The sequence below is a fragment of the Nelumbo lutea genome, chromosome 7 (assembly GCF_056320005.1).
Source record: "Nelumbo lutea isolate HS-2025 chromosome 7, American lotus-T2T, whole genome shotgun sequence".
Classification (NCBI taxonomy): Eukaryota; Viridiplantae; Streptophyta; class Magnoliopsida; order Proteales; family Nelumbonaceae; genus Nelumbo; species Nelumbo lutea.
This window is the reverse complement of record NC_142690.1, coordinates 44,963,650-44,970,371: the sequence shown is the minus strand read 5'-3', so window position 1 is coordinate 44,970,371 and position 6,722 is coordinate 44,963,650. Positions and strand designations below refer to the sequence as shown.

Here is a 6,722-nt window from a genome sequence, read left to right as displayed (position 1 = left end):
GCTCCATCTCACAATCGTGGTCTCAGCATGTCTAACACAACAAGTTCTAGAATAATCAAACCATGTTTGATAGATATTTATGTGAAAATCAATCAAACCCTCATGCGGATAAATTTGTATGCATCTTGCCTATTGATCAATTAAAATAATGAGGTACCTTATGCAGCCAAAAATTCAGTTAGTCATGCTTGCATCCTATCCTATCTATTCAGCCTAAGCACATAATTCCTGATAGTTTGAAATCATTCAAGGATAAGTTTCCAGGGAGCAGAAATTTCAAAAGGCAAGGTTAAGAAGTGATGAACGAAGCATGTTAGGGTTACCCCAAAAATTATGAGTTTCCCCTAACCCCCCACACTTAAGGTATACATTGTCCCCAATGTATGTGGTTATGCATATAGTAGAAGGATTTGGGGGAACTTCCCTGTATACCTTGTTGGGTTCCTTCAGATATAGAATCAGCTGCAAAACACACAAATCAAAACAAAATAACAAAATTAACTAAACACAATGGGTTGCCTCCCACAAGCGCAATTGTTTAACGTCGTTATGCTCGACGTCCTCCTTTGCTTCTTTAACTCGATGAATAATGAGGAAGGTCCAATGAGGTGTCTACCATAGAGGAGACATTTGCATCCTCATGGAACAACTTCAATTGATGCCCATTCACTTTGAAAACCTTGTTTGTTTTGAGACTTTTGATCTCTACTGCACCATAAGGAAACACATTAGTAACAACAAATGGACCCATCCACCTGGAACACAACTTACCTGGCAAGAGTTGGAGTCAAGAATTGTATAATAAAACCTTTTGTCCAATTATAAATTGTTTTCTTAAAAGCAAATTATCATGGAACAATTTGGTCTTCTCTTTGTAGATTTTCGAATTCTCATATGCTTCTAACCACAACTCTTCCATTCTTGTAATTGGAGCTTTCTTGCCTTTCCAGCTTCTTTCATGTTCATATTGCAGCGTTTGATTGCCCAATAGGCCCTATGCTCAATTTTGATTGGCAAGTGACAAGATTTGCCAAAAATCAACCTGTAAGGGGACATCCCTATTGGTGTTTTATATGCTGTTCGATATGCCCAGAGTGCATCATCTAGACGTATGCTCCAATCCATTCTTCCCGGATTCACCGTCTTCTCTAAAATGGACTTGACCTCTCTATTGGAAATTTTAGCTTGTCCGTTTGTCTGGCGGTGATAAGTAGTGGCGATTTAGTGATGCACCCCATACTTCTTCAGCAAGGCTTCGATGGCTCTATTGCAAAAGTGGGTCCCTTGACCACTTATGATGGCTCGAGGAATGCCAAACCTACTAAAAATGTTAGATTTGATAAACCCTACAATACACTTAGAATCATCAATCCTGGTGGCCTTTGCTTCCACCCATTATGAGACATAGTCAACTGCCAAAAGTTTATAAACAAAACCACAAGAGGGAGGAAAGGGTCCCATGAAATCAATACCCCAAACATCAAAGATTTCTCAGACAAGAATAGGGATTTGGGACATTTCATTCCTACGAGATAATGCACCTGTTTGTTGGCATCTTTCACAATTTTTGCAAAACAAGTATGCATCTCTAAATAGGGTTGCCCAATATAACCCACTATCTAAAACCTTTTGAGCAGTTCTCTTTGGTCCAAAATGACCACCACAAGCATAATTATGACAAAAGCTTAAAATCGACATATTCTCATTCTCAGGGACACACCTCCTAATTACTTGATCAGAGCAGAATTTCCATAGAGAGGGTTCATCCCATACATAATATTTTGCCTCATACCTGATTTTATTTTTCATGGACTTGCTAAGGTAATTAGGAAAAATTCCGATAACCAAGTAATTCACAATATCAGCATACCAAGGGACCATACCTTTTATGTGAAATAGTTGCTCATTAGGAAACAAATCAGAGATGGGTGAGGAGTCCTCATCTTTTACCAACCTACTTAGATGATCCGCCACTGAGTTTTCAGCTCCCTTTCAATCTTTAATCTCCAAATCAAACTCTTGGAGCAAGAGTATCCACCTTATCAGCCTCGGTTTTGACTCCTTTTTCACTAATAGGTATTTCAAAGCTACATGATCAGAAAATACAATTACTTTAGAGCCAAGAAAATATGATCAAAATTTATCTAAAGCAAACACAATTGCTAATAGCTCCTTTTCAGTGGTTGTGTCGTTGCACTATGCAGCATTCAATGTTTTTGAAGCATAGTAGATGACATGGCTCCTCTCATCAACTCGTTGACCTAAAACAGCCCCTACTGCATAGTTGCTTGCATCGCTCATGATCTCAAAGGGCAAGTTCCAATCAGGTGATTGAATAATGGGTGCAGTTGTTAATAGTTTCTTGAGCTTGTCAAATGCTTCCTTGCACTCATCTCCAAAATTGAAAGGCACATCCTTCTGAAGCAAATTGGATAATGGCAGGGTGATTTTTGAAAAGTCTCTGATAAACCTACGATAGAAACCTGCATGTCCAAGAAAGGAATGAACATCCCTAACATTTGTAGGGTAAGGTAAGCTCACAATTAAATCAATCTTGGCCTTGTTGACCTCTATTCCTCTAGCCGAAATAAGATGTCCCAACACAATGCCTTCCCTTACCATAAAGTCACATTTTTCATAATTCAAAACAAGATTTGTCTCTACACATCGATTCAGAATTTTACTTAAATTACTTAAGCAATAATCAAACGAATCCCCATAAACAGTAAAATCGTCTATGAACACTTCAATGCACTTCTCAATAAAATAAAAAAATATACTTATCATGCATCTTCTAAAAGTGCCTGGAGCGTTACACAGACCGAAAGGCATCCATCTGTAAGCAAAGGTACCGAATGGGAAACTAAAAGTTGTTTTCTCTTGGTCCTCCTGGGCAATAACTATCTGATAATATCCTAAGAATCCATCGAGAAAACAAAAGAAGGCCTTACTAGCTAATCTTTCTAACATCTGATCAATGAAGGGTAAGGGAAAGTGGTCTTTTCGAGTGGCCAAATTAAGTTTTCGAAAATCAATTACCATACACCAGCCACTTTGTACCCTCATTGGAATTAGTTCATTATTTTGATTTTTTACCACGATTATCCCAGTTTTCTTGGGTACAACATGTATAGGACTTATCCATTTTCTATCCAAAATTGGGTAGACTATCCCTTCATCTAACAACTTAAGTACTTCTTTCATCACTACTTCTTTCATTATCGGGTTGAGTTTTCTTTGTGGTTCTCTAACTGATTTGGCGCCATCTTCCAAAAGGATCCTATGCATGTATATCGAGGGGCTGGCCCCCTTTATGTCAGCTAAGGTCCAACCAATTGCCGCCTTATTTTCCTTTAGGACTTTGATGAGCTACTCCTCTTGTTCTTCAGTCAACCCTTTCACAATGATCACGGGTAGTGTTTCTTTTTCGCCCAAGTATGCATACTTAAGGTGATCAGGTAAGGTCTTTAGTTCCAACCCAGGATCCTTCAAAACAGAAGGCAACATTTTTTTGTGAGAAAATGACGATGGAAGATCAGAATTGATTACCTTTTGTCCCGGGATCAATTCCAGAGTGTCATAGGATGTCTCGAACTCCTCCTCCCTATCCAATTGTGCACTGAATTCAATTCATCCATGTTCTCTTCTCCAAAAACTTCCTGCACAATTGAATCGACAGTGTCAATAGAGCAGATAGAATGGCATTCATTTGGATATTTCATAGCTTCAAAGATATTAAATTTAACAATCTCTCCATCGAACTTGACAGAGAGGGTACCCTCATCCACATCTATTTTGGTTTTGGTAGTTTTCATGAATGGTCTGCCTAATAGAAGTGGGGCTGAACTTGTGACTGTGTCCTCTTCCATCTTCATGATGTAAAAATCAGCTGGAAAAATTAAATCATTAACCTGCACCAACACATCCTCAACAATCCCTTCCAGTTAAGCATTAGAACGATCAGCTAGCTGAATGACAACCCTAGTTTCCTTTAAGAGACCTAATCTCAAAGCACAGTAAATCGAGTATGGCATGACGTTGATGGATGCACCTAAGTCTAGCATGGCACGCTTGATTCCTTTATTGCCAATCACACAAGGTAAAGTGAACATACCTGGATCAGCACATTTTTTTGGCAAGGTCCTCTCGATGACAGCTGAAATGCTTTCTCCAACTCTTACCTTCTGGTCGATTCGTAGCCTCCTCTTGTTAGTGCATAATTATTTTAGAAACTTTGCATACTTTGGGATCTATTTTATAGCATCTAACAAAGGGATATTGATTTCCACCTTCCTAAAGGTTTCTAAGACTTCCTACTCATATTCCTCCTTCTTGGATTTTTCCAACCTACTAGGAAAAGGTGGTATAATGGCATTTGTAATCTTAGGGAGAGGAGGGTCAGGTATTACCTTAATGGGGCCTTTATTTGAATCTTGTCTCTCCTCTTCCTTATCTCCTTTATCTGCCTTCGTTGGTGAGGTAGGTTGGGGCTGCAACTCCTTCCCACTTCTCAGCACCACTACACTTGCATTTTCCTTGGGTTTAACTACCGTTTGTGATGGTAATTTCCAAGAATTTTGCGCCTCCAACATGCTAATGGAAGTAGCAAGTTGGCTGATTTGGTTCCCCAAGTTCTGGATGCTAGCTTTTGTTTCCTATTGAAATTGCTGAGTGCTAGTAGCTAGATCCTTAACGATTTCATCTAATGACATACCTGAACTTGAGGGTTGGCCTTGCGCTGTGATAGGTGCTGAAATTGGGGCCTGTCTATTGAAAGCTTGTGGCTATATCTCTGTGGTCCTCCTTGGTTTCCATAGCTCAGATTTGGATGATCCCTCCACCCCAGATTGTAGTAATTGGAGTAGGGATCATACTTGTGTTGAGGCTGGCCTGGAAATCCTCCTATGGCACTAACTTGCTGCATCGAGCTATCCTGCAACGATGGACACATATCCATAGGATGCCCAGGAATGGAACAAACACCACATACCCTAGCTGTTTGCAATTGCCTTGCAGCCAATTGTCTAACCAAAGCAGTAAGATCAGAAATTTGATTTTCTAAATTAACATGACTTACCTCATTAACACGCCTAGTAGTGCCATCTGTTCCTGCTCCAAACTGTTGTGAATTTTTGGCCATGTTGGAAATCAATTCCCTAACCGCTTTGGGTGTTTTATTTACCAAGGCTCCTCCACTAGTTGCATCTACCATACTTCTATCCATAGGTTGGAGTCCTTCATAGAAGTATTGGATCAAGAGTTGTTAGGGTATTTGGTGGTGTGGATAGCTAGCAACAAGTTGTTTAAATCTTTCCTAATATTCATATAGTGCCTCACCACCAAACTACCAAACTCCACACATTTCTTTCCTAAAGTTTGTAGCTCAGGATGCAGGAAAATATTTATCTAAAAATATTTTGTTCATCTCATCCCATGTACATATCGAACCGGGAGGAAGAATATATAACCAATCCTTTGCTTTATCTCGTAAAGTAAATGGAAAAGCTATTAATTTTACCTGGTCCTCGGTCATACCTTGTGATTTCATGCTTGAACAAACAACATGGAATTCCTTGAGATGTTTACGGGGGTCCTCACTTGGAAAGCCATGAAAAATAGGAAGTAATTGAATGAAACCAGATTTTAATTTGAAGGCTACCTCAAGAGTGGGATATATTATGCATAGGGGCTGTTGGTTCATTGTTAGACAGTTTTGTATGCCCTTAGCTTCAATCAATGTACTTTATGAATTTATTGTAAATGAATAAAAGTGCATATTTGATTCATGTTCCCTTGGTATGTTTCTGTGTAATACCCTTAAACTGGACACTTAATGAGACTCGTGTTAGTTTAGAATGTTCACAGCCAGTGGGTTGGTCTGGGGAGACCTATCCTAACACGGTTGACACTGTGGTGCCACCAAGTCGGTTGGGGTGGCTTGTCTCAGCTACCAAGGTGAGACCCTAGGCACACACAGTGTGGGATTAATTGAATCTTTGAACTGGACCAGATTTCCAGTATTGCCCTGGACCTTGGAAATTGATGGGAAAAACTGGAAAGTTACACCCGACCCCTAGACTCGATTATGATACTGCACTAGGTGTTGGATTGGGCTGTCTTTGATGTACCAATCAGTGAGATCCTTAGCAGGGGTCAAAACCTGGGTATGTTGGGACAGTCTGAGAATTCATTTGAGTGGGTCATCATAGTGATAGGATCAGCCCCTTTGTCGGACAAAGGTAATGATCGGGGATGCACTATCACTGATGGAAACCAAGACTGCCGGCAGTCGATTTCAATTGTTGAAATTTGTTTTGAAAAATATATTTTATATGAGATATAAAAGTATATAAATTATGGTTTCAAAATGATTTGCAAAAGGTTTTAATTCCTGAGATCCATAATTGAGAGAGTGCAACACTATTCCTGGCAGCCAAGGGAGAGGTCCTCTCTTGTCGGGCAGTGTATGATCATTATGGGCTGAGAGGTTAAGTGTAAGACCATTGAGGATAATACCTGATGGGCTAATCTTGCATCTACCCACAATCCCTGGGTGTTACAAGGTGGCTTGGCCCAGGGACCACTTAGAGTAAGTGTTGGGCCCATAGAGCCCATCTGATGGGTTTCAGGGGGTGCACTGTCCATAACAGTGTATTCGGCCAGGCCTTGTAACATAGGATAGGCTGAACCCATGTGGCTGATGTGTAGATCAATGTTTGGGT

The 6,722-nt window shown here is 40.0% G+C and overlaps 1 pseudogene; it reads right to left on the bottom strand.

Annotated features, from left to right (window-relative positions):
- Positions 1–276: 276 nt before the first annotated feature.
- On the bottom strand, positions 277–2,622 carry LOC148846227 (uncharacterized; annotated as a pseudogene).
- Between the last annotated feature and the right edge of the window lie 4,100 nt (positions 2,623–6,722).